The 27,562-nt window shown below is 32.4% G+C and overlaps 1 long non-coding RNA gene across 1 annotated transcript in view; it reads left to right on the forward strand.

The window, feature by feature from the left end:
• LOC306641826 overlaps positions 1–21,851 on the forward strand; it is a 62,446-nt gene extending 40,595 nt beyond the window's left edge. The window contains exons 2-3 of the long non-coding RNA XR_013758299.1: positions 3,250–3,359; positions 21,738–21,851. This is a non-coding gene — a long non-coding RNA (uncharacterized lncRNA). The remainder of the gene's footprint in view (positions 1–3,249; positions 3,360–21,737) is intronic.
• The last annotated feature ends 5,711 nt before the right edge of the window (positions 21,852–27,562 follow it).

Below are 27,562 nucleotides of genomic sequence, written 5' to 3' on the forward strand. Positions count from 1 at the left end.
GTTATAAATTTTTCTTGACAAATTGCATAATAACTTAGTAATCCTACTTATAATACTTCCTTTATTTTATAGTACTTACATTCTGATTAATATTTCTCCTTCAGATTTATTCAAATAGAATACGTCCTATAGAATGTGTCAGTTCTTACTTTTGACATTTTCTTTGTTTCCCAAATTTGAATTCTTTTATAATATTGAATGATTAAAGTATAATTTAAAGAACCTCTGACCATTTTTGATATTAGCCTTTGTCTTCAAGAAAACCCTGCTTCAGTGTTTTCTTATTTCAGATAGATAATGGCTCCAGTTTCTACTTAGGTTTTTTGAGACTAGTTTCTTAGCTTGGTGTGGGGGAAGGTGGTCCTTCCTGGGTTTTTAAATGGCTATTTTTAATTATTTTAATTTGATTATTAATTTTTGGTTTAAAATTATTATAGGTCAATAGTAGCACATCAAAACTTTAAATCATACTTTACCAGACTCAACTTGTTCCTCACAATGAGAACACTGTATATTTATCCCATAATAGTGCCAAATATAGATATCTTTCTTTTCTACTTCTCATTGTGTGACACAAGAAAATGTACTTTTGTCTGGGGTTTCTCATCTCTAAAATGGAGAGAAGAATAGAGGAACTTTAGATTATGTAGAGGGAATGAGAGGGTGAGAGGGAGGGGGTTATGAAAAATGGCGGAATGAGTCAGACATCATTATCCTATGTACATGTATGATTACACAAATGGTATGAATCTACCTTGTGCACAACCATAGAAATGTAAAGATGTACCCCATTTGTGTACAATGAATCAAAATGCAGTCTGTAAAAAATGAAGGATAAATAAAATAAATAAATAAATAAATAAATAAATAAATGCCCACCTTTAAGAATGTTGTAATTACAAAATGACTCACTATATGCAAATTGTAACTCTGTCCCACCCTGTTCCTAAAGCATCAGAACTCTAAGTAGAAAGTGATATTCTCCATTGAATTCGAAAAAAAAAATTGCTCTGATATTTCTGTGTCAACTACCACTGCACAGATTCACATAAGTGTTAAAGTTAAGAAGATTATAGCTCTTCTCCGTGCCATGACCTATCCAATACCTGCTTCACCTCCTGAGAGATGTACATTCCTGGCTTCTACTTCCTCTCCTATTCCTTAAAGCATGTCTCTGGTTGTAGGAACGGTGGTTTTGACTAGTAGAGAACAATTTTCAGTTCAGTGACTAAAATAGGCTACCCTGCTGTTCTAAAGAACTTTTCTTTGTTAATAACAGGTTTTTACTGTTAAATACCTCCTAACATCCTGAACCCTGAGGATTTTCCATTTAAGTTCCTCATGTTTATTTATGCACTGACTCTAGTAAGCACAAGCTCTGTGTCTTTATCCTTTTAATGATTTACTTAATATTTAACCTAAGGGATGGAAGCTCTCTGATTTTATGGGAATGATAGAATTAAACTGGCTCCCACAGAGTCCCTACAGGTGTAAGAGATAAAAGATAAACTTGGAGAATGTGTCTCAGAAGGATACATTGTTATGTCCTATGGAAAATAATATACAGAGCCAGACTAATTAGGTTTAAAAAGCCCACCATTTTTGTGATAGATAAGCACCAAAAGTACATTCCCAGTATAAGATGTAGAGAAGACAAAAGCACAATATTGAAAAAGTTAAAAAGTAAACTGATGGAATTCTAAACATCAGGACAAAATAAAATATCACTTTGTATCATGAGCTTCTCCATATAATTAAAATTAAGAAACCATGTTAATATTGAAAAGAGAAATGCTTTTTGCAAGTTCTTTTATTTAATCTTGTCTTGTTAGATATTTAGATATCTAATTAATCAAATATTTGCATCATATATTAAATATAAATGTACAATGAGAATGATTTTTCATACTAACATTGTGTATTAATTAAGCATTTGTGATGATTCAGAAGAAATTTACAAACTTTAAATGCATTAAACAGTAAATATTATTTTGTTGTAGGAAAATAATATTCCAAAGAAATACTACATGTTTTAGTCAGTTTTTTTTTTTTTTTTTTTTTTTTTTTTTTTTTTTTTTTGCTGAGACGACTAATAGGTCTGACAAGAACAATTTTAAGGAGGAAAAGTTTATTTGAGGACTCACAGTTTCAGAGGCCTTAGCCCATAAAAAGCTGGATCCATTCCTCAGGGCTCCAGGTGAGGCAGAATATCTTGGTGGAAGAGCATGGCAGAGGGAAGCAGCTTGCAGCATCAGGAAGGAGAGAGAGTCTCCAATCTCCAGATACAAAATATATATCCCAAAGCCACACCCCAATACCCACCTCCTCCAGCCACCACCCTACCACTTAACTTACCACTCAGTTAATCCCTATCAGGGGATTAAATCACTGATTAAGACTCTCACAACCCAATCATTTCTCCTTTGAATCTTCTTGCATTATCTTACACATGAATTTTGGGGGACACCTCATACCCAAACCATAACACTAAATAAATTCACAAAATGAAAATGCTAGTCTATAAAATATAAACATTTTTAACACATTTTTAAGCTTGACAAAATGCATTTGGTCAAAAAATTTCTCTAATCTTAAGCCTATATTACATTTGTGATTCAACTGATTTACATTGATACAAAATATTAGTTTCAGTTAGAGAACTCAAATAGTATGTGGAAGACCCTGAGCACAATACCTACCACTGACAAAAAAAAAAAAAAGCTAGAAAATTTATCGACTAATATGGAAATTCTCTTTACAGTAGTACTTTTCCAACATGAGAAATGCAAATGTTCATATTGCATGTATCGGCACACTTAATTTCAGAAAATTTCAGTGCATTAGTTGTTAAGCTCTGAAGGGGTAGAAGATCTTTCTAGAATAAGATGACCTTCATGATTTTAAGTTGTAAATGTAAATTCAATACATATTTCTGAATTGGTAATTATAAGAATGCAGACTTTTGCATTATGTGAATTTTCCTTATAAATATTTAACTTGGGACTATTCAAATTTTTGTGTTTTTATGTATCTCTGGACATCAGAGTTTTCATGTGAACTATGGGGCTAAATTGAGCAGTTTTACTGTTCATCTAGATCATAAAATGCTTCAATTTACTATGAATGACTCAATAATGCTCTGGAAAGATCCAGGTCCATAAATGTGGTTATGCATTTCTAATTATTTTGTATTATAATTTTGGGGAGGAGAAAATACGACACTAATATTTTCATCTTTTGTACAATTAGGACTGACTAAAATGCATGTGAGAATACGTTTAAAGAAAATGCCTTGGAAGTAAGATGCAGCAAATTCTTCCAGATAGCTATCAATTATTATCTCTCCTACCTCTGGAAAGGTAAGAAAAACCTGGGAATTTCTTACCTTTCCTCTAGAGGATTTATTTGTATTTAAATCTGAGGTCCCTTTCTCTCTAAACAGAAGAAGAGACACAGTGACAGTGTCTCTAAATAGGCCTTCCCTCTCCTAACTTTGGGGTTCCTCTGGATTCAGACTCAGTGCATGTGTAGTTTAGCATCAGACTTTTATCAATCACCCCTTGGGGATTAGAGCCCAGGGAACTGGCACTAAGCAGCTGCATGAGTAATAATCTATTCTTTAATAGAGATCTTGTGAACTCTTTCAGTAAATAAGTAAATACAGGTAAAAAAAATAAATACTTAAGAAGAATTAATAGGTCTTTGATATCTTTCTTTTTTAAATTATCATGAATTTAATATTGATTTTTACAGAACATTCTTAAGCTCCTATGTGTTCTAGGAATTATGCTAAATTCTTTTATATGTTCCCTTAATTAATTTGAAATTATATTAATGAACCTACTGTAAGATTCAAGGTTCTAATTAAAGTAAGGCAGTAAAATGTATGTGATTTGTGCTTGTTCTAGAACAAACAATACCTAATGTATAACAAACAATTTTGAGGTGCTGTAATACTGAGAAAGGAGAGGCCGACAGATCTGGCATTGCACAGAATATAAGTCATCAGGGGACTTAATGACAGAAGAGGGTCTTGACAGTTACAACTCTAGATGGTTACAGTCATGTGAAGTTGATCCATATGACACAGTTTAGGAATAATGTTTAGAAATCATAAGCATGCTTATCACAAAATCCCCATGTTTAAAATGTATTATTTATATGTCTGTACCCACCTTTAAATCCTCTGTCTTCAACTAAGTAACACATCAAAGAGTTATTTCTTTCTTTTTATCTGTACCTAAGCTAAAGCCACATAAGTATGCCAGAAACATTTTAGCTAAGAAATGTCAGGAGCCCATAGACTGAACAACCAACAGAAGAAAGAGTTGGTTTGTGGAAAACAAACATTAATTTGCAAGCTAGTGAGTTTTAGTGAAAATTTAGCTTGAATGCATTATTAGATTGAGACCCTAACAATATTCACATAGTAGAATAAACCTTTGGATGAACTCAATGTTACTATGTTATATAAATAATTCTAAGGTGTTTGTTTGCCATAAGTTAAGTACATCTTAGTTGCTAGAAACAATGCAAACATGTTTAGGGTCAAATAGTTTAAAACAAACTTTACTCACTTTTCTGAATTTGAGTAATAATCATCAATTTCATGTGTAGAGCATTCAGTGTGATGACTGTACATTTTATCTTCCCCATTACAAGATGAAATGTGGATGTCAGTCATAGAGAGAGAAAGTAGCAGTCAAGGCTCACATGCCAATCCAGTATAAGAAACACAAATTTGACACGAGCTTCTTATCCATAATCATATTGAAAATAAAAGCTGAAAATTTCAAAATATCACCAATACATGAGTACACATCCATTCACCTTTGAAGAAATGAAGTACTCACATGGCATGTACTTAAAAAACATTCTATATGTTTATTAGAAGATGAGGGACAAAATATTATTGATATCCATAAGTATTATCAAGAAAATAGTTCTCTTTTCTCTCTTGGACATCTGGAAGAATCTCAGGAATCTACAGAGGCTCCCAGGTCCCCAGTTGAGAGGTGCTAATTTGAAACATGACTATGATTTGTCCGTTTGCATTTCTTTACAGTATTTTCCCTCAGATCATTTATTCCTTCCATCCATGAATGCATATTTGGGTATTTTCAATTTTTTGCTCATATGAACAAGTCTACTTATAATGACATTTTAATTCCACGTGCTTCTTTCAAGTTGTCTGCAGTATATAGCTAGCTGTAGAATTGATGGGTCACACAATTATAGTAATAAAATTAGCCTTCAATTTTTCAAAGTATAGAAAGGCTGTTTCCTATAAAAGGTCATAGTGATTTAAACACCAGCTTATAGACAAAGAGAATATCATCCTTTTCTTCAGAGCCTCAAAAACATTTTCAGAATTTTAAATTTTGTTTCTAGGTTTGAAATGGTTTCTCGTAGTGGTGACAATTTACATTTTTCTTACTCATGAGCTTGAAAATGTGTGTGTGTCTTTATGTGTGTGTGTTTCATATATTTGCTACCTATTTGCAATGTCTGTTTTGTGAAATGCAGCTTTTTTTCTAGTGTGGATTAATAGTACACAATTCTATTTTGCTTGCTATTATTAAATCTATGCCGAGTTTTCTTAAAGCTAGTGTTTTTGCATGACGCCCTATTTCTCTTTTACTCTCAACTCTTCTCTGTCCTTAAGAATTAAGTGTGTGTTGGTGCAGATGACTCAGTCAGATTTTCAGTAGGTTGTACATTTAGGCTTTTAACTAGAGTTTTAGTCCTTCTATAGGTACTTAAATAGATATTTGGGGGTTATATTGACCAAAATCGTTTGATCTTTTCACTTGTTTCACATGTTCTATTTAACTTTCCCTATTTTCTTATCCCTTTTATGGGTCAAATAAATTTTTTCTCTTTCTCCTTCTCCTACTTACCAGCCAGACTGTTTATACTCTGTTTCTGTTGTAACAATTACAAAAGAAATGACAACAAGCTCATATAACATATCATGATATCAATTTATCCATTTAAGCAATATCATTTCATGTCCTCAACAACATCAGCTTCTTACCCTTTCCTTTTGTATCTATTACCCTATGTAATTTTATTGTATAGTGTAATCTTAACCTTTTAAAGCAAAAATACAATGTTACTTTTAATGTCAGCAGTAGTCAGTAGCCATAAAATGTGCACACATATTTACCACAGATCTTGTTCTCTGTTCATCTTTTACCTCTGACTTTCCATCTAGAATCTTCTTTGCCTCCTCCATACATGAGGTCCCATGCAGCATTATGACCTCTGATAGATTAGTGTAAAATATGCCAAAAGGCAAGAAAACAAACAAAACTCTGTCTGAAAAGACAAAGCAATTACTATAATCAGACTCGATAATGAAACATGTGTTGGAATGGCAAGACTTTAGTATGTTAAAGACCAATAGAGCAGGTAAGCCACATGCAAAATCAAATAGACTACTTAAGCAAAGAGAGGGAAGCTATCAGATTGAATAAATAAAGTACCAGATATAAAAATACATGTTTTCGTAAGAAGTAAAAAACACTTTCCAATAGTTTCATCAGGAGATTAAGCAAAACTGAAGAAAATAAATCTGAAGACAGGTCAGTAGAAATTTTTCAAATTAAAACTCAAGAAAATCAGAGTAAACCTATGAAAAGCAAAGAAAAAGGTCACCATCACTGATAATATCAAATGTTATAACATATGTGAAATTAGAATCCTGGAAAGAAAAGAAGAATGAAACATAGGAAATATTATGGAAAAATGACTAAAATGTCATCAAAATTAGCAACAGATGCCAAAGCACGGATCCAAGAACCTTCAAGAACATAAATTAGGAAAAGTAGATTGAAAAACAAAAACAGTAAATTAAACATAGGCATATTATAGTAAAACTTTGGACAAGAAATATAAATTTTCATGTTCGGTAAGATAGGATGGTAACTTATCTACACATGGTCAAAAATAAAAATTATGGTACATTTCCTGTTAGCAATCTCACTAGATCTAAAACAATGGATTGCTAAAGGAAACAGATAAACAGAAATCTGTCAACCCAGTGATGTATACCTAGAGAAATTATCTTTTAAAAATAGAGAATTAAATACTTTTTTATTTAAAAAAGTGGTAATTTCCAACATATTGACCTTACAAAATATGTTAAACTCTGCAGACAAAATGATATTTATACCTTTAGAAAAGACCTTTGCAGAGAAATGAAAAACATTTGGAATAGAATAAGTGAAACTTTAGGTATATGTGATTTTTGTGTTTGTATATATATATATATATATACACACACACACACACACATACACACACACGCATGCACGCACACACACACATACATATATACATATAAGCAAATATTTTTCTATATATGTATATATTTATCATATGTATATAATAGTACACTTAAAGATAACTTGCTTTATAATTCTCAAGATTATTTAAAGATAAGTGCTTTTGAAGTACCCATGGTAATGATATTAGTTGAGAGAATTGAGTCATGAGGTAATAATAATAATAGTAACAGTAGTAATAATAGTAATTGGTTAGTCTCTCTCATATTATATTTAAAATGATATAGACAATATAATTTAAGAGGTTAGTCAGCTCATCTTAAATAGAAAAAGTGGCAACTTCTATTTCCTAGTCCCATTGTTTAAATAACATCCAGAAGATTGGGGGAAAAGGGAAACAGAGGAGTCTGTTAACATTGAAGTACTGGCATATACTTATTTCATTTTATTTAGTGTATATTATAAGGACTGTTTGATGTTATAAACATAGAAATTCCTCTAGCATCAAGACATTTTAGCCTTCATCTGGGACACTTTCCTCATCATTTTTTAAAATTATATAATTATGCATAAAAGTAGATTCTCAGATACAGTATTGAGGAAGTTTTAGTTTTCTATATCTGGTTATATGGTCACTATCAAAAAGAAAAGAGTTATGTAAAATGGTTATATTAAATAATGAGAACAAACTCTTTGGATAAAACTATGACACATATTTTCCTTTAATAGTTATCTACAAAAGCTATAAAACTACCATAAACATAAAATCTTGAAATCAAATCTTAAGTGTAATGTGTATTATGTACACATAAGTATTTAACCTGGGTATACCTGCTAGTCATTTCCAAAGGCAACCCTAAGTAATAAGCTGTACTTTAATATAAAATTAAAGGAAAATGTACAGTCAATAATAGTTTCCATTTCTCTGGGTAATTATATTCACCATCTTTATAAAATAAAACTCCAGAAAAATTATCCTTGTCAAAGTTTCTTTTTTTCCTCCACTATAGTGACTTGCTAACAACTAAACATTGTTATTTTCCTTCATCTAATTTAATAAGGAACATTAATCATCCATTAGTTGGCTCTTTAGCTTAACGTTATTTGCTCTAGTCCACAAATAAGACAGCTATGGCTTGAAGTTGTTAGCATTGGAATTCTATTAGGATATAGCATTTATCTTGTCCCTTCATATTAGTTCAGTTAATTGCATTTGATTTTTTATTATTCTATTTAATGAAAAATATACACTGCTACATGCAGGGCCAGCCCCAAGCAAAATAGTTAAGCTAATTAATGTATGTCTTCAGTTTCTCTCTGTTCATTTATCTTCCATATTTAGGAAGATTCCTATATAAAAGTTATTAAATAAAATGATTGATTAGAATGTTGGCTTTTCAATCATCATCGCAAGTGACCTGAGATTTAGAAGAGTTGAGCCTTCCATAACTCTATGGTCCAAAGTGTCCATGCATTAAATGATCACAAATGTGTAATTATCTGGATGAACTAAACATGCTAATTATTTGATTCAAGACAAAACCTGATGCACCTAGTCAACATATGAGAAGCCAAAGACAATGGAGGAAACCAGTGGTTTCTATCATGCATTAGATGATCCTACAGATTATATGAGAATGAATTAACCATTAGTGACCATATGGTAGAGGGTAAATCATGAATAACCTTTCACTGAGAACACTTAGAACAAAGTTTATGTTGTCATAAAGAAGGAATTTGCAGAGGCTAGAATTAATGCAAAAGTAGCAGTACTGGGAGATCATCAATCAACAGACAGCTTTTACCAAACTTCCTACTGACTCCATGTCTCAGTTTGAGTTGCTGTAACAAAGCTGGGAGGTAGCTTAAATAATGAACATTAATTTGTGACCCTTTGGAATGGTGAGAAGTCCATGCATGCCTAAGGAGCTGGCAGATGCAGTGTCTGGTGAAAGCCCATTTCCTGGCTTGTAAAAAGCCATCTACTTGCTGTATCCCCACACTGGAGAGAGAGGAGGGAGGGAGAGAGGGAGAGAGAGAAGAAAGGGAAGAGAGGAGAGAGAAAGAAAGAGAGAAAAAGAGAAAGAGAATGAATTTCCCTCACAGCTCTTCTTACAAGGGCACTAATTGCACTCCTTGGTTATACCCTCATGACCTTCCAAAGATTTTTCACCAACACATTGGGGAGGAGGTTTCAACATACAAATTTTGAGGGGAATGCTGCATTCAATCAATAGAACCCAACAAATAGTTGTGTGTTACTTGTTGGTAGATTGCTTGGTTGGTTTGGGTTGGGCTTTTTTACAATCCTGAGAAATGAACTCAGTCGCACCCTACCACTGAGATACATCCCCAGCCCTTTATAATTTTTATTTATTTATTTTTTTTAATTTTGAAGCAGGGTTTAGCTATGTCGCCAAGGCTGCCTTTGAATTTGCAATCCTCTTGCCTCAGCCTTCTTAGTAGCTGGCATTAGAAGTGTGCACCCTGATGCCTGACTTGAAATTCACTTTTCATGATTGCATGAACTGTAGAAGATTTATGGTAGAGCCCCGTTCCCATGCAAGACATCTAATATGCACATGAATTTTGTTCCCACAAATATAAGATTCTCCATGTAATTGTGAATGAGAAATAAATGTAACTTGTAATATGAAACTGGCTATCTTAAGTTTAGTGCTGGGAAGTGAAATAAAAGCAAACAAAATGAACAAATAAAGTACTTTTCAAATTGAGCTAAGAAAACTGGATATCCATATGTAGAAAAATGAAATTAGACCCCTATTACTCACCATGTGAAAAAGTCAACACAAAGTAGATGAAAGATCTAGAAATTAGACTAGAAAATTTGAAACTGCTAAAAGAAAACCTAGACTCAACACTTCAGCAGATTGCAACAGGCATGGATTTCCTTAACAAGACCCCTAAAGCTCAAGAAATAAAGCCAAAAATCAATTATTGTGATAGCATCAAATTGAAAGCTTCTATACAGCAAAGGAAACAAGAGGATGAGGAGAGAGTTTTCAGAATGGGAGAAGATTTTTGCCAGCTGCTCCTGGCAAAAATATGTGTGTATTCAGAATATTTAAAGAACTCCCCAAACACCAAAAACACAAATAAATCAGTCGATAAATGGGCAAAAGGACTACATAGACATGTCTCAAAAGAAGAAACACAAATGGCCAATAAATACACAAAAAAAATGTTCAACATCTCCAGCAATCAGGAAAATGAAAATCAAAACTCCATTGAGATTTTATCTCACTCCATTTAGAATGGCAATTATCAAGAATACAGATGGTAACAAGTGCTGGTTTGGATGTGGGGGAAAAGGTACATTTATACATTATTGATTGGACTGAAAATTAGTAGAAACACTTTGGAGAGCGGTATGCAGACTTCTCAAAAGACTAGAAATGGATCTACCATATGATCCAGCTATCCCACAACTTGGTATTTATCCCCAAATACTAAAATCCCTGTAGTATAGTGATAGAGATATATCAGTGTTTATAACATTGTAGTTCACAATTGTTAACTTATGGAACTAGTTCAGGTACTCATTAACAGGTGAATGGATAATGGATTTCTCCTACATGTAACTAAGGACTTCAATGACTGTAGATTCTTTCATATTTTCACCACTAGTTCATTTTGTTTCAATTGACAATACAATGTTGAGTAGGAAAAAAGTCCCAGGAAATTATTCTCAGGTCACCATCATTCACTAAATTGGCCCATTTTGACATTAATACATTCACTTGAATTTCAAACCCATATATGAAATCATGTTATGTGAATACTACCTATGCTTCTATTTAATATTTATTGAGAACTACATTAGAAAAGTATTAACAATTATTGGAAAAACATAACTTTGTATGTTTAATCTCATTCTTAAAATTTTTTTTCAAAAGAATACTGGGCAGAAATTACTATGGTTGTCAAAGTATAGCAAGAAAAATATACAAAAGCATACACATCATTAATTTCCTAATATTTATGACTTGAGCATCCCTACCCCTGCTTTTCTACTTCATTCTAATTTTTATGTATTGATTTATACCCTGTCACAAATTTAATGTGCTCAGATATAAGAGCTGGGATATTGCTTCAGTATATACTATCTTTTTCTCTTTAGTAGAAGTCGTTTCTGCCTAAATGGTTTGTCTCAAGACTCAGAGTAATCACTGGTCTTCTATGACTAGATGCCTGCAATCATAGTTACCGCTACGATCTTCTTCAAGAAAATGTTTCAACATTCCAAATGCTGTCTAACAATTCAGCCAATGGATTTCCTAGTCTCATAAGGAAATTACAAAATTTTCAAACCTATATTTGTTTCATTTTTATAATGTTTCCTTCAAATTCACAAGTAATCAAACTACTTTTCCTTTCTCTGGAAATGCAGTTCTGTGTATATGCTAAGGCAATATGTCCCTTTTCTCAGATTAAGAAGCTGATGGGAATTCTTTTCACTTACTCTGTTTGTTTCTTTATACTGACCATTTTTTATTTGTTGTTTTACAATGAGTAAAGTGTACGATTTCCAGGAAAAACATAGCATATCATTTTGTCATAAAAGTTTTCATTTTTTATAAAGACATAAAATTTATTCCAATAGTGTTATGTAATTTCAGGAAGTAAATTTTGCAGATTTATTCATTTGCATTTCAAATTTTCATACATATACACATACACTGTGTGTGTCTAAAGGAGTGAAGATTGGTATTTTTTACATGTATTAAACAATTCACCTCCAGGTCTTTTCACTAATCTTTCTCACAACTCTTGTTCTAACAATAATCATGTGTTCTGACTATAGTTTGCCAAATACATATAATAACAATAAAGAATTATTCTATTTCATTAAATCCCAGGACAGCAAATTTTAATAGCAGTGTACTAAAGATATGGAATGATATTTAAAAGTTGCAATAAATATTCTTAGTTTACACACCTGGGGGAAAAGAGGAAAACAGAAACAAACAATAGATACATTGCTTTTTAATTTTTAAAAAATCTTATTACATTTTTTTTCTTTTTTCTTTTTCTTTAAACAATTCTGTATGTTATTCATGTATTTACCTCTCTGATACTTCTATCAAGGGCAAGTTTTTCATACAATTCTTTACAATGGAAATTCATAAGGATAGTAATCTTTACTTTCTAATATATGTTCTTAATCATATTTCCCAAATTCATTTATAAAATTTGACAATGTAGAGAAGTGTGGGATTCCTTTAACTTAAATATAATTATGGTAATCAATCTATTTTTGTGGAACTACTTTGCTATTCATTACGGGATTTTTTTTTCTCTCATATTTCTAGATAAGTATTTATTCATATTATATTCTACATAGCCCTAATTTTTTGCCCCTTAAAATTTAATCTAGCTGAAAGTTACTTTGGCTAATGACATAATTTAAGGAGCATCTAATTTTTTCATCTATGATCTTTATGACACTGTTAGGAGAATAAAAAAATCTAAATTTCTTGTGCTATCATGTAAGAGACTACTATTTTCAAAATTGAGTAGGGTCAGTTAACCTAATCAAAGTTATTGTATAAGAAATCATTCTACTTCACATGTCGTTGTATTAAATCATTTGTACAGCTATATTTATTCACCAAACATTTGTCAACTACTTATTTTGGGTAGAAAGTGTTGGAGGCTGTAAAGATAAAGACTTGAGAACAGTATAGCACTGGCTGTGATGGGTGCATATTTAATAGCAATACAACCAGTTATCTTTGAATTACTCTGCACAGGCCTAAGAATATCAAAATACAAAATATGTATGCACAAATTTCACACAAAGATTCTGACTGTGTCTTTTTGTTACAATGAACAATTACTTCAATATTCGGGCGTATAATATTTTTCAAATACATTGAAATGTTAAACTATTAATTGCAATGATCAATTATGACAATAAATATTTTTCAACATATTAGAAATATTTTTACTATCTTTAGAAATATCCTCAAGTGTAATCTGATTACAATATTATATGCACATGTTCTTGTATCAGGCTTTACAAGGAGTGGCATGAATTCAAATTTTTGGAACCATAATCTCTTAATTTTAGTTATATTTCTTTCAAGTCATCTTCAGATACTCATAATTTTATTTTCATAAGAATTGAGAACATTAAATAATTTTAGTTGTAAAAAATAATCTTGAAAAGCAAAACTGTTTCCACTTGATAAGACTTGACTTTGACATATATAGTTTTGCAAAAAAAAAAAAAAATGAGGAAAATCTCATAGCAATAGGAGCATAGTCTCAATATATCCAACCAGGGAAATGTTAGAAATAATTTTTGTTGGTGATATTGAAAGAAACATCCTTTAATATACTTTATATTATAGATTATTACAAGCAGTAGATAGACAATTCCACTTTTTTATGTCAATACTTAGACTAAATTTCAAATATAAACTGATGTTAGGTTGAAGTTAAATGTGGTACTAAAAGACACAAACCTATAAGATGTGGACACCAATAATTCAGTGAATTTTACAAATTCAAAGACTAGAATTGAGGAACACCAGAAGCTATTTTTGTTATTCATGTTACCAGCTCATGTTTTGGGGATGCAATCTCAATCTCACTTGCTTCATTATTCAATAGCACTTTCTATTTACACCCTGTTGTGAGAACTAATGAGACCAAATCACCTCCTAAAACATTATGAAGCAGAGATATTTCATAACTCACTGATACATAACTTTTGAATGTTATTGACAATGCACTATGGAAGAAAGCAGAAAGTCAGCTTTCAGCAAGATCATGGTCAGGGATAAATGAAGCACCCAAATCCAGAAACCAGCATCCAAATGAAGAAGCTAAACATTATCGGCAATCCAACAAACAAATGATTTCCTTTTAACTCAGAATTTACCACTTCCAACATGATACTGTCCTGTCATTTAACAGTACAGTTTAGACTTACCTACCTAGTATTTCATATAAATAGGATCATTTGTTGTGGTGTCCTTTGGGTAATACAGTTGTTTATCAGTCATTCTTATCACTGTATAATACCCCCTGATGTGAATAACCACAATTTATTTATTTATTATACTATAAATGGGCATTTGTTTGTTCTCCTTTGAGGGGCTGTTGCATGTCATGCTGCTATGATTGTTTTCTTATATATCTTTTGGTAAAGATATGAATGCATATCTCTGGGAGGTGTTACCTGGGAATGGAGTTATTGGGTTGTCCAATTCACTCATGTTCAACTTTGGTAGAGAATGCCTAACAGTTTGCCAAATGATTTCCCTACTTATGCTCCAACTAGCAGTGAAGGAGGAGCCGGGTGGTTCCTCATCCTTTGCAACTTTGAATCCTTTGAAAATATCCTTTGATACTTTCCCACCATTAATGTTTGCTGTAGTATTTTATTGTTCTTAGAAATTATGTTTTTGAGAAATATTTTATATTTTCTTCTTGAGTTCCTCAACCTAGAATATAAGGTCCATGAGAAGAGATACCTTTTCTGTTGTGTTAAATTTGTCATATGGTTTCTTGAAAAACTGACTGACATATGGTATGTACTTAATAGCTATGAATGAATAAATAAATATATGTTTTCATAGATGCAGAAAAATGGGTGGGGATAAAAGGGTTTATTCCATAATTGATCTTCTGCATTGATTTTTCTTTGGATAGTCTCTAAAGTGCAATAAAAATTAAGCCTACAGGACATCATGCTAACCATTAGAACTTTTCTTGAAATTTGTATTTTACATAGATTAGAATATCTGAAAGAAAGTCTTTAAGAAAATTGGAATAAATTAACATATTTGGATGGGTAGATTGATATAAAACAAAATGTTTTTATTCAAATATTGAATTAATTTGAAATCTTGGGGAAATTCAAAAATATGATAAAATTGTTGTTTAAAAAGTATATTCACATTTTTAGAAAGAATTGTCTATATCAACTCTTTAATTATTATGCTTAATTTTTTAAACAAAACAGGTCATTTCTTGTCATGTTCCATAACTGCCAGAGTTATAGAATTAAGGAATTATAGAGTTACATCTGACACTTCCTTGAGTTTGAACATGACTACTTTGTTTCTTACACTACCAATTCTAATTCTCAAATTTCACAACTAGAGTGACCTAGAGTCCATTCAATTTAATCTAGCTCTTATTTTCAGTTCTTAAATTCTGAATTCTAGAAGATCATACTACTACTTCTATATAAATTTCAAATGCTGGCATCAGGAAGAACAGAGTCACACAGTCTTCATACTAAAATGTATTATTAGCATAATTTGTCAGCTAAAGTTCAGAAATTGGAGATCTAAGCACTAATATTAGAATATATGTCTCTGTATATACACAAAATCATCTTGTTGAATATTAGGCAAAGGACAAAATTCTAATGTTCAATAGACCACAGCGACATTTGCTTCTAACATAAACTTCTGTTTTGATAATTAAAGTATGAATAAATACAAAGTAAAATAAAACCTTGTGGTAAACCCAGAATGAGTACAACTCACTTAACTTCCATTTCCAGTGCTACTTTTCTCTGCCCTATTTAAGTAGTGCTGACATAAGATCAACCAAATGTAATAATAAGACCAAACTTGAACCATGTATAACATAGGTCAGCAAAGGAAGATTTTATTTTGTGTAATAGGGAAAAACCTTCAGATTTGCTCAAGTATTATATATTACAAAATACAAATCACCTTCATTTTTTACATTGCTTTATCTCTTGTTGCCAGGAAGTAAAAGATACGTGCAGGTATTCAACTGCATGGATAACAGGGAGGAGCCTTATGATATCTTAAAAAAAAAATTTGTTCTTGATTTTGTTGTGTAGTGGTAAGCCTAATCTTCTGACGCATTGGTTCTCCACAACTTTATGAATGATTACGAATGTGTCTATGTAGTCATGCTGATGGTTGTGTGGTACAAGAAAAAATTTCTACTTTAGTTCATGAAAGTAAAATATCCTTCATGGTATCTGTACAGAGACACTGTAACTCACGTGCAAGATACAGAAGGTGATAGAAGGAAAAACAGGGGGATTGAAAGTCTTAGGGGGAGTATCTTATATGTTATTCTATTTATCATAAGAGAGCAAAACATGGTGAAAAACATGTTTTGCTCATGGGAGCAAAACAGGGTGAAAGAGCAAAGATGGAAAAGAAGGGATAAGAAGAGATGGGAAGGCAAGGGAAGGGTTTAGATGGGGAGTTTGAGAGAGAAATGATAAAATAATGGGAATTTTGAAAGGTTATGGGAATTCTCCCAAGTCTATAATTATCTTCACATATCCCAAACTCTTTCTCCCTTCGCTGATAAAAAACAACAAAATGTATTCATCAAAGTAGCTTCGGAGACTGAGGCAGGAAGCTTGAGCATTCAAAGCCAGCCTCAACAAAAGTGAGGCACTAAGCAACTCAGTGAGCCCCTGTCTCTAAATAAAATACAAAATAGGGCTGGGGATGTGTCTCAGTGGCCGAGTACCCCTGAGTTCAATCCCCAGTACAACCCTGCAAGGAAAAGGTAAAGGCGATGGAATTCCCATCATAGTATTAATGTCTTTGTAGAATATTTAATGGTATTCAAACTTTCTTGGTGTAGTGTTACGTATAAAAACAGGAAAACTGCCAAAATCTTTTTCTTTAGCAGCACATGTTCTAAAATTTCTAACAATAGAGAAGGAATTATCATTGTTCTTATGTAAATATGCTAAATATTTTGAAATGGTCTATATAATTTATGGATATGTGTAATATGTTTTAACTTTTGCAATAAAACAGTGAAAATATAGTCATGCTCTGAATAATGATATTTTGGTCAAGGAATTACTACATAAATGATAATAATCCCATGAGATTATATCACCTGTCTTGGTTATTGTAATTTATGAAAATACACTATCATATGCTTAATAATGAAACTGTCTAACAATGCATCTCTCAGAAAATGTTCCCCTCATTATGTGGTACATGGCTGTACACGTGTTCAACACTAAATACATTTTTGACAAATAAAAGTGTATCATATACATCATTTCATCCTGTTTATATAAAAATTCATTCATCTATATTCTTTTTCTCTTTCATGGCTATAGTTAGCTTTCATAAATATGGTATCTCATCAAGAATACCTGTATGCATCCGTATAACTTGAATATGTCTTCCTTTTTGATGTCATTGGTTCATTTCTTGAGGGAAAACACAGATTTTTATCAGTATTGTGTGGGTTAAAAATAACCAAGAGCACTACTAACCTAAAAATAGGCTCATGTAACAAATTACTTTTAAGATAGTCTGGAAGTGGGGTTAGAATTGCCAGGTGGAATGGCCACATAGGTCCTTCTAGGAAGGGCTAGAAGGAGGTTGTCAAGTGAGATCCACCCAAAATGGCTAGGGAGATCAAAGTAAAAAGAATACCCAAACCGCCTTCTCATTGTGTCTTTACTACAGAAAATATTCTTCCAATAACTTTATGTGTACCTGGGACAGTATTATTGAAGGATTTGCTTTTACCTCTGGTTCTATATGCTTTTTTTTTGGGGGGCTGTTTGTTTTCCAGAGGACCTTATCTCCTTATCTTTCTCCTCTAAAGTATGAATACTTTCCAAATATTAGAGGAAGAATTGCAGCACACTAAACCAAACATCAGGTGCACCTTTCAGTGAAGGCCTTAAAAATAGCATGAAGGGAACTAGTGCATCTAGAAGTGAGAGCACAACAGGCTCTCCATGGAGGAGCAGAGGTAGTACTAGGGGATTAGACAGCGTCCGCAAGAAGAAAGCCGGGGTTATAAGGGAATTCAATGAGCAGCCTCATGAGAAATACAAGAGAGCAGAACAAAGCCAACTGCAGAGCAGAAAATAAAATGTACCTTGAAACTAAAGAAGAATGGCACACGTTAAGAGAAAATTCGTGAAAACAACTGAAAGGGTCTATGAGATGTTTTAGTGGGGTTATTAAAGGTCAAAAGAAATAGTGATTTTCTGAACCCTGAGAAACTGCAAATGATAATAGAAGAAAATAGAAGAAACAGAACAAAGTGGTCAGAGATGGAGAAAAAGTTGCCGGTTTGAAGTTTGCCCTGTCTCTGGCTATGGAACAGATATCCTCAGAAAACAATGCACTAGTCATGGAAAGTCATAAGATGAATGTGCACCATATCTTCCCATATTTAGTTATTTTCATCTACCTTATCATTTATGAAGTGATATAGTTAAACTTGAGTAAATATGATTATGTAATTAAATTTTAGTTAAAAACCCCAAGTCCTGACGAAAATATAGATCAGTGTTATTTATCTTTTTGTCCTCTTGCTTACTTTAAGAAACATATTTAAAGGAACAAATTCTCTATCCAGAAAAAGCATATTTTTAAATATGTACCAAATATTTTGCTTTATTTTTTCTTCCAGAATTTCTGTATTTCACAGAGAAGGACTTTGAAAATAAGAAATACACATTTTGTCTTAATTTTTACACAAAACTCAATGGCTACATTTCTGACAAAATGATGATGAAATAAATCCAAATGTTGAAAGAAAGTTTTTTAATGATGCTTCGATTTCAACCAAAAGCAAATTGCAACATGAAACTGTGATCAGTTTCAAGAAAAAACTGGCAACTTCAAGTTATTATGGCTCAGCAACTTGTGTGTAAGTTAAGCCTTAATCAGTTTCTACTCTTTCTTTTTTGTAATACTCTTAATTTTTGTACATTGATATCCATTGTGTCTCTTTTGTATCTATTTTTCTTATTTTATTTTGCTGTATGATGTTTGTTTTTATTAGGCATTTTCTTTCTTTTTTTTTCTTTCTTTCAATTTTTTTTGGTTTTTTTTTTTTTTTTTTTTTTTTTTTCCTTTTGTTTTGTGGTGCTGGGGAATTGAACCCAGGGCCTTATGCTTTTGAGGCAAGCACTCTACCAACTGAGCTATATCCCCAGCCTCTATTAGTGCATTTTAATTATACAAAATGCTAGTGTTCTTTGTGATACTCATATATGCACATCACATAATTTTTCCACTTCATTCAGCACTCCTTCCTCTTTCCTTTCCCTCCTCTTCTTCCCTGATCTCCTTCCTCTACTATTCTTGTATTCTTTCTATTTATTTACATATATTTTTTCCCATTGGTATATAGTAATTATACAGAAAAGTGGAATCCACTGTTATATATTCATGCATGCATATAGCTTAAATTTAGTTGATTTTATTCCCCTGTACTTCCCCTTTATCTTTCCTCTTCCCTCCCCAGATCCCCTTTTTCTACTCTACTGGTCTCTTTTCTATTTTCATAACCCTCTCTTTCCTTTTATCTTTCTAGCTTCTACATGTGAGAGAACATATACTTCAAAGTAAGTACAACCACTATGGAGATCAGTATAGTGATTCCTCAAAAGACTAGGAATAGGATTTCTCAAAACTCCTTGATATTTATCCAAAGGAAATCAAATCAGCATGCTGTAGTAATATATGAATTCCAATTCATAGCAGTACAATTCCTGATAGCCTCGTTGTGGAACCAGCCTAGGTGTCTATCAGAAGATGAATGGACACAGAAAATGTGGTATATGTACACAATGTAGTTCTACTTAGCCATAAAGAATGGAATTATGTCATTTGCTGATAAATGTATAGAACTAAAAACATTATACCAAATGACATAAGCCAGACTCAGAAAGTCAAGGGTAAATGCTTTCTCTCATATGCAGAATCTAGAGTGAAGAAAAGAATTTAAAAGTGGATCTACTACTTATTTTGATGACAGAAAATGTCCAAGTCTCAGAGTCTATATGTAATAGTATCCAGAATTATTCATTGTATGACTCACTTTTGGAAAAAAAAAAAAAGAGAGAGAGATTTATGTCAATCAAGATTGAAATTCATGTTAAGGAAGTCTGGTCCTAAGCCATGATGAAGATTTGGATCTACTTTTTCTTCTATAAGATGCAGGGTCTCTGGTCTAATTACAAGGTCCTTGATCCATTTTGAGTTGAGTACAATTTTTTTATAATTAATTAAAATTATAAAAATGCATAAATTATAAAATACATACATTTGTTCATTTAATCCTATCTCACTAATATAGAGAAAATAATAGTTGTATTTTTAAATCTAGATAAGGTTGAAGACATATTCATATGGTTACATTTCACTTAGGTGTTTATAAATTTACCAGTGTGGAGGTCAATTTCCTAGGAAATCTTTAAGAAAATATCTATTCCTTATTTTTGTGACACTGGGTAACAAAAACTTTGTCTTTTATGCTTTCAACTTCATTCTCTGGAAAAAAAAATAAGAAAGTTTTCCAATCTGTACTCTATGAAGTCTATGAGATGGATAAATAGGAGTTTCTTCAGAATAATTGTGCTGATCTGTAGCTCTATATACATATTCAGTATGGAGAGAGTCATAAGATATGCAATTTTCACCTTTCACTTTATCAGTAATTATTTAATCATCTCCTTACAAACTTATTGATTCATATCATTCTCTATGTTCTATTATGATGCCCAAAAAATGAGTTTTTAGAATTTTTGTTGAAAGTATGCTTGTTTGTTGTAGGAAATAAATGTTTTCAAAAGCAGCAATAACTAAAATAGGTCTTAAATCAGAATATCGTCATTTCTTAGAAACAAAACAAAACAGACCAAAATCAAAGCAAAAACACTTTTCTTGATGTGTCATTTTTCAATATTTCATTGGATAAATTTTACTTAATTTTCAGATAAGGCTCATGTATTGAGGCAAGAATATGGTTTGTGTCCCCAAAAGTCCACATGTTGGAACTTGGTCCCCTGGGTGGGGGTCGTTGGGAGGACCTGTAAGAGATGGAACATGGTAGGAGGTCCCTAAGCCATTGGAGTATTGCAGGGTTTTCATTTGCTCTGCCCCTCCTGTCTTCTCTCTGCTCCTGTGAAAGGCACATTTCTTGCCTGTGTTCACATGTACTCTGATCCTTGCTTTCTGTTCCATGAGGTGATACAGTCACAGGGTGATCCTCACTGCAGAACTGGCCCTATCCTGTTTGAACTTTGAACCTCCAGAACTCTGAGCTAAATAAACTTCTTTCTTTTTTTCCGTTAAGTAGCCTGCTTCAGGTATTTCATTATAGTGACCACAAACTGACAAAAACAGTGTAATCAATTCATCACACAGAGGAGTTTTCAAATTAAACACTCAGAACTTAAATGGTAAAATAATCATATTAATTAGACTCCATGTGTTGAAAAAAGCCCTATCTAAATTTCTTCAAGTACAGGGGATTGAATACCATATGTCATTGAGTTGTCATGTCCTTTTAGGCTTATGTGACAATTTCTTTGACTTTCCTTGCTTTTGATAATCTTAACAGTTTTGAAGAAGTATTAGTTAGGTGTTTTATAAAACACTAATCTTTTGAAATTTGTTCAATTTTTTTTCCATGAGGCAGGGATATCTTTGAATATGGACAATACAAAAGTGAATCATGGAGTCAACTGAAGTAAAGATAGCTGAGCCACCAGATGTCAGAGTTGGAAATTAAAACCACTAGCCAAAATGAAAGTAAGAGCCACTACGTTAATCACTTCTTATAATAGTATAAGCAAGAAGTCAAAATTGAAAATAAGTTTTCACTCTCCCTTTTCCTTTTGCCCGAAGAAACAGCACATGGGTTAAGAGTGAGGTTCATCAGATCCAAGTTGTAGATTTTTTTCCCTGCCTGATGGGATTCTTTTGCATGAGACATTCGTCTCCAATTTATTCAATCATTTATTTTTATCAGTATATTTTTGGTATTTGTTTTGCCTATGTCTGATATTATTTGATTAGTTTGTTGCTTAAATTGTTCCAATTTTGTCCAGTGGAGAGGAGAGCTACTTTAAGGATAGCTTTGGAAATGAGAAAGACCTATATTAGGGCCACTGAACCAGTCCTGCTAATTCCTAATGTACATATATGTGCCAGTCACCATATATGTAGTTGGTGGTCCAGCACATACTCTAGAGGGCACTACTGACATTGTAATCCATCTGAAGTGGAATTTCAATGGCAAAACCAGTGGTGGGAGGGTAGGTATTACAGGAGACTTTGAGGAGTGAGACAATTACCTTTTTCTGTCAATTTACTCTGTGACTGACATCAGGTTTTATATCAACAGCTACTGAGCTTTGATCATGTTCCTGTGTTTTTTTAGCATATATTTGTTCATCAGTAGGTAATTGCAGATGACAGTTTACACTGAAAGAGATATCAAAGGAAAAAAATTTTTATAAAGGAAGCTTCTCCACAACTGAATATAAGATAAATCAAAAGTAAGAAAATATGTTATCAAAAACTTGTGCATTCATTTGCTAAATAAAATGAGAAAAGCACTTTTCTCTTGCATATCAAAAGTATAAGTTAGCTTCTCTTGCCTGTTTGTCCCTCCTATATTTCTTAATATCATTTTAATCATCTGTAGAATGATTTTGAATTCAACAGTTTTTTTTATTTTGTACCAGTCTATTTCTTATGTATTATGTCTTAAGATACTAAGTTATTTTTGTTCAAATATTTCAACACTGCTCTTTACTTATTATCCACACCTCAAAAGTTTCTGGAACATAACAGACTTTCAACAAAAAACATATTAAATAAATCAGTGCAATGCCATTACATATTTACAAGTAGACACAGGTGACAAACAGTACTACTAAAATAGTACCCCAGCACAGACATGTCCACAAAGCAGAAAACCTACTTCCCTTATTGTTTTAACATTTTAAAAGTATTTATTAATAGTTGAAATAATTTTATCATTTCATTGAAAACTTGCAGTATAGTGCCAAAGGATTTACACTAATGTGATACTTCATTGTGAAAGGGCTAAGCCTCTACCCCACAATATTAAAAAATGTTTAAAGAAAAACTGAAATAATACTTAAGGACAGCAAAAATCTTTCCAAATAGAAGCAGCATTTGAAATAAATCAATACTGTAGAGGGGGAATAGAAAGGGAAGCTTGTTTTTTTTTTCTTTGCAGAAAGGATATACATTCCACTTTTCCTATTAAAACATTCTGTCAGAGTTATGAAGAGCTTCTAAGAAAATGTTAAACAACACAGAACACACACACACACACACATATGCACACACAATCCCTCAATGATTCAAGAAAGAAGACTACAAGAAGGAAAAAAGACTGGCAAAGCAATATGGGTATATAAGCCTGAGCAACTTGGAAGACCTAGGAGAATGTGCTAACTTTTGTGTCCAGTCTTTGGTTAAATTGAAGTGCGAAACAGATTTATTTGGAAGACCTTAAACTCTAAAGTTGGCCAACCTCTGGAGAAGACAATATTTTACTTTGAGCCTAACAAATTAAAAATCAACCGGGGCCATCTGTGTCTGTAATAAGAACAAATAGCAAAATCATGGCTAGCAAATATCATGGCATGGTTAAAAGATGTTGCAGACATAGCTGTCTATAGATGCTGTGATTTACAGACATTTTCTGTTTCCTTGGATAATACTTGTATTATATTCCTTTGACTCTTTGTTTTGGATAATTTTTCTCTCACTTCATCAATATATTTTTCAGAGCTGGATTTATCATTAAGCAAATAGAAGTTTAAGTGAATTGTAAATTTACTGTTTCTAGTTTATCCCTTTCCGGTTAGGTTAGATGGGAAGGAATTTTTTAAATGAGCACAGGCATTTTTTATGAGATAACACTAGCTATCTGAAATATTTCAAGAAAAACAACCTATTTTAATTTGTACCATAGAGCCACATTTTCTTTATCCTATCATTTTAAACTAGCAGTTATTTTATTTTTCTCTTTTAGTTCAAATATTTCATTCTTATCGGAAATTCAACCTAATGTATGGGTGTACGGATGGAACTATAATGCAAAATACAAACAAAAAAACCCCACACAATTAACCAGAGCAAATTGGTAATGAGTATCTCATACTTCATGGAAACTAGTATCTTCTTTCACTGGAATTTTCAACTCCTTCAATGGTATTTGGAAATTGGTGGGGATACTTTCTGTAGCTGAACAGAGCTACTTGCATGCTGTGTATAAATGCCAGAGATTTTAAAGGTTCCATATTTGTGGGACAGTAAAATGTCAAAAAATAAAGATTATTCCCAACAAAATTTTAGATTCTATCCACTTTTAAAAATTGCTTTGTTTAACCTATGTCCACCAGCTATGCCCTACCTCCCTAAAGTTAACACCCAGTATATTCAAAGTAGGATGGACTTGTTAGTTTATAGTTCTTATGATCTAATTATTTAACTCTTAACATCCCAGCATTAATACAGGAGCTTTGGAGGTATAACTTATTTCCAAACCATAACACTGTGACTACAAATATTGTAATTTGCAAAAATTATTATCTCCATCAAATTGGAAAGTATGGTCTTCCCTGATAAAACAAAGCTTTAGAAATTCAACAATGATGGACAAACCTAGAATTCATCAGACCGATACCATCATGAAGAGCTTCTTGATAGCTTTCAGGTTTCTCTTGCAAAAAAACAGGATCCTATTTTAAATTTTCAAAAGTAATCATTCATTTTTAAAGACTAATATTTAATTTTTCTTTAATCTAAATTAGAGAAACAAAATATACCTATGGTTTTACAACACTGATTTCTCAAGATGACCTTGTACCTTTGCTATTTCTCTTCAACATTTTCATTGAGTCAGATGTTTGGTTGAAAAAATGTAACATTAAAGATGAACTAGATGTGAGGAATTTTCATTACCAAAGTAAAAATTTCCCGATTCCCCATGTTACTCTGTATCAATAAATAAAATTTACTCTCATTTCAAATTTTTTAAAAAGTCTTTTTTCATGAACTTGCTTTTAGTGCATATGCAAAAACATGAGAATAGACTAGACCATCATGTCAGAGTGACCTAGAAATAAAGAAGGATCTTCTTTTTTCTATTTTTTGTACTTTTGTTTTTAGTTGTACTGAATACCAGATGGTCTGGAAAGGTAAGATAATGTTAATGAGTCTCAAGATATTGCATGACAATTAGTGCAACAACCAAGGTCAAACTGCTATCCTTCAGCTGTATAAAACAGTTTGATTTATAAATAAGAAAAGGAGAAGGTTGTAAAATATCACTAAGCAATTTTTCTGGAATACTAATCCACACTATTTTGGGTCCTCTATTGTTCAGAAAAGGATTAACTAAGCAAACTTGGGTTATCCAAATGTTGTACACTACAAGAAATTTTTATTCTTGTGTGGGCCTTGGATATAATCTCTTAGCTCTTGAAATTTCCTGAATAGCAGCAGAGTCTTTTCGCCTGAGGCCATAGGCAAAGCCAGTTAATTTGTGGCAATAATAGGGTTTATGGAAGGTTTCTTTCACCATTCTAGTTTATGTTAGCAAAAGTGGAACCTTGGATTTTATGAGGTATCAGTTTGACCTTTGGAGAGGCTGTACACTGAAGATGAATGATTTGGAAAACCAACCATGCCTATGAGACTGATCCCCAGTATATCCTTGGACTTCAAGACTTGGTGGACTTCCTTGGTTGGCAATGTTCTATCATCTTCATACTCAATTATTCAACTTAGCACTATCTCTGTGATTCCAGTTGGAGAGGACAATTGGAAGCTTGTGGCAGGCCTCTCACAAATCCTAAAAACCTTTCACTGAAGTAGATCATAAGCATGAATATCACAGCTTTTCTGAGTGATGTGAATCTTTATAGCAAAATCACTGAATATAAGTGCAGTCTTGGGAACTCTAAATCACATTTATCTATTACCCTTTCTTTTTCTTTTCTTGCCACTGGTGACAATATTGTTTTATATGTGCATGTTGTAATTATTTGTTAAACATGAAATCAATGTTTAAAAAAAAACAATTGTTTGATCTATGCTATATAGTAATTATTATTAGAACTGATACTGAAAAGGAAACACCAAAACAATTCCCAGTAGCAGTTATCTTTCATCATTGAATACAAGATACTAGCTGTAGGGAATTTTAAAATGTAGATATCCTTAATCTTGATAAGAAATATCCCTTATACTCCTATATTAACAGTTATTTAAGCACTTTACTGCAGTTGATTTACAGGCAATGATCTTGGGTCATTAAGTCTTCTGGTGTGAATACCCTATATCACTTTAGAAACTATTCCACATGTTCTTGAGTGAGTGTATGAAATTGCCCAACAAGCCTTCCAGCACTTTTGTACCCCATATAAATCAAGTATATTCTTTTATTTTCAAGATAAAATAATCAATAATTTAAATGTCAAACATTATCCCCATGCTAGATTATAAATTTCAAGTAATTTTAGGTGAGTCATAATGGTTTCATACTTGGTAAGTGATGAAGCTAAGACTAAGAATCAGGAGTCTATTTGAATGCATCTATACTATTTGAGCTAATCGGTCCAATTGCATAAGGGATGTTAGGATAAATATACTCAGTTCTTGCTATTAAGGAAGTTGTATCACAGTAAGAAAGAATAAAGAAGTAACCAGGTGTGGTGGTACACACAGCTCGGGAGACTGAGGCAGGAGGATCACATGTTCAAAGCTAGCCTCTGCAACTTAGCAAGGGCTTAAGCAACTTAGTAAGACCCTGTCTCAAAATAAAAAATAAAAAAGCCTAGGTTTGGGACTCAGTGGTTAAGGACCCCAGATTTTAATCCCTGATCAAAAAAAATAAAGGATCAAAGATCAAAAAAATAATTTTATACAGAATGTGTCAAGTTTTAACAATGTGGTATAAACAGAGTGTTAGTGACTGAGATTCAGAATTACCTGTTGTAATAATCAAATTTGTATCAACTTGGCTAGGCCATGGTGCGCAGGCATTTGATTAGACACTATTCTGTATATTTTTGTGGGGTGTATTTGGATGAGACTTATATTGAAATAGGTAGCGTTTGAGGTAAGAAGCAGATTGCCTTTCATAATGTGGGTAGACCTCAGATAAGTTTGAAGACCTGAATGGAACAAAAGACTGATATTGCCAAGCAAGAAGGAACTCTGCAGCACACCACCTTTGGACTTGAACTGCAACCGAGTTTCCTTCTTGCATCATTAGCCTGCTGACCTTTCCTTCAGCATTTTGCTTTACTTGCTTCTGGAATCGCATAAATCAACTTCTTAAAATAAAATCTTTTCATATATATCTATAATTTTGATTCTAAATGTATCTATATATTTATTATATCTATATGTAGATGCAAATATAAATTTCTCTGAAGAAAACTAAAATACATATTTTAGTTTAATACTTTACTT

The sequence above is a fragment of the Sciurus vulgaris genome, assembly GCF_902686455.1.
Source record: "Sciurus vulgaris genome assembly, chromosome: 12".
In the NCBI taxonomy this organism is placed as follows: Eukaryota; Metazoa; Chordata; class Mammalia; order Rodentia; family Sciuridae; genus Sciurus; species Sciurus vulgaris.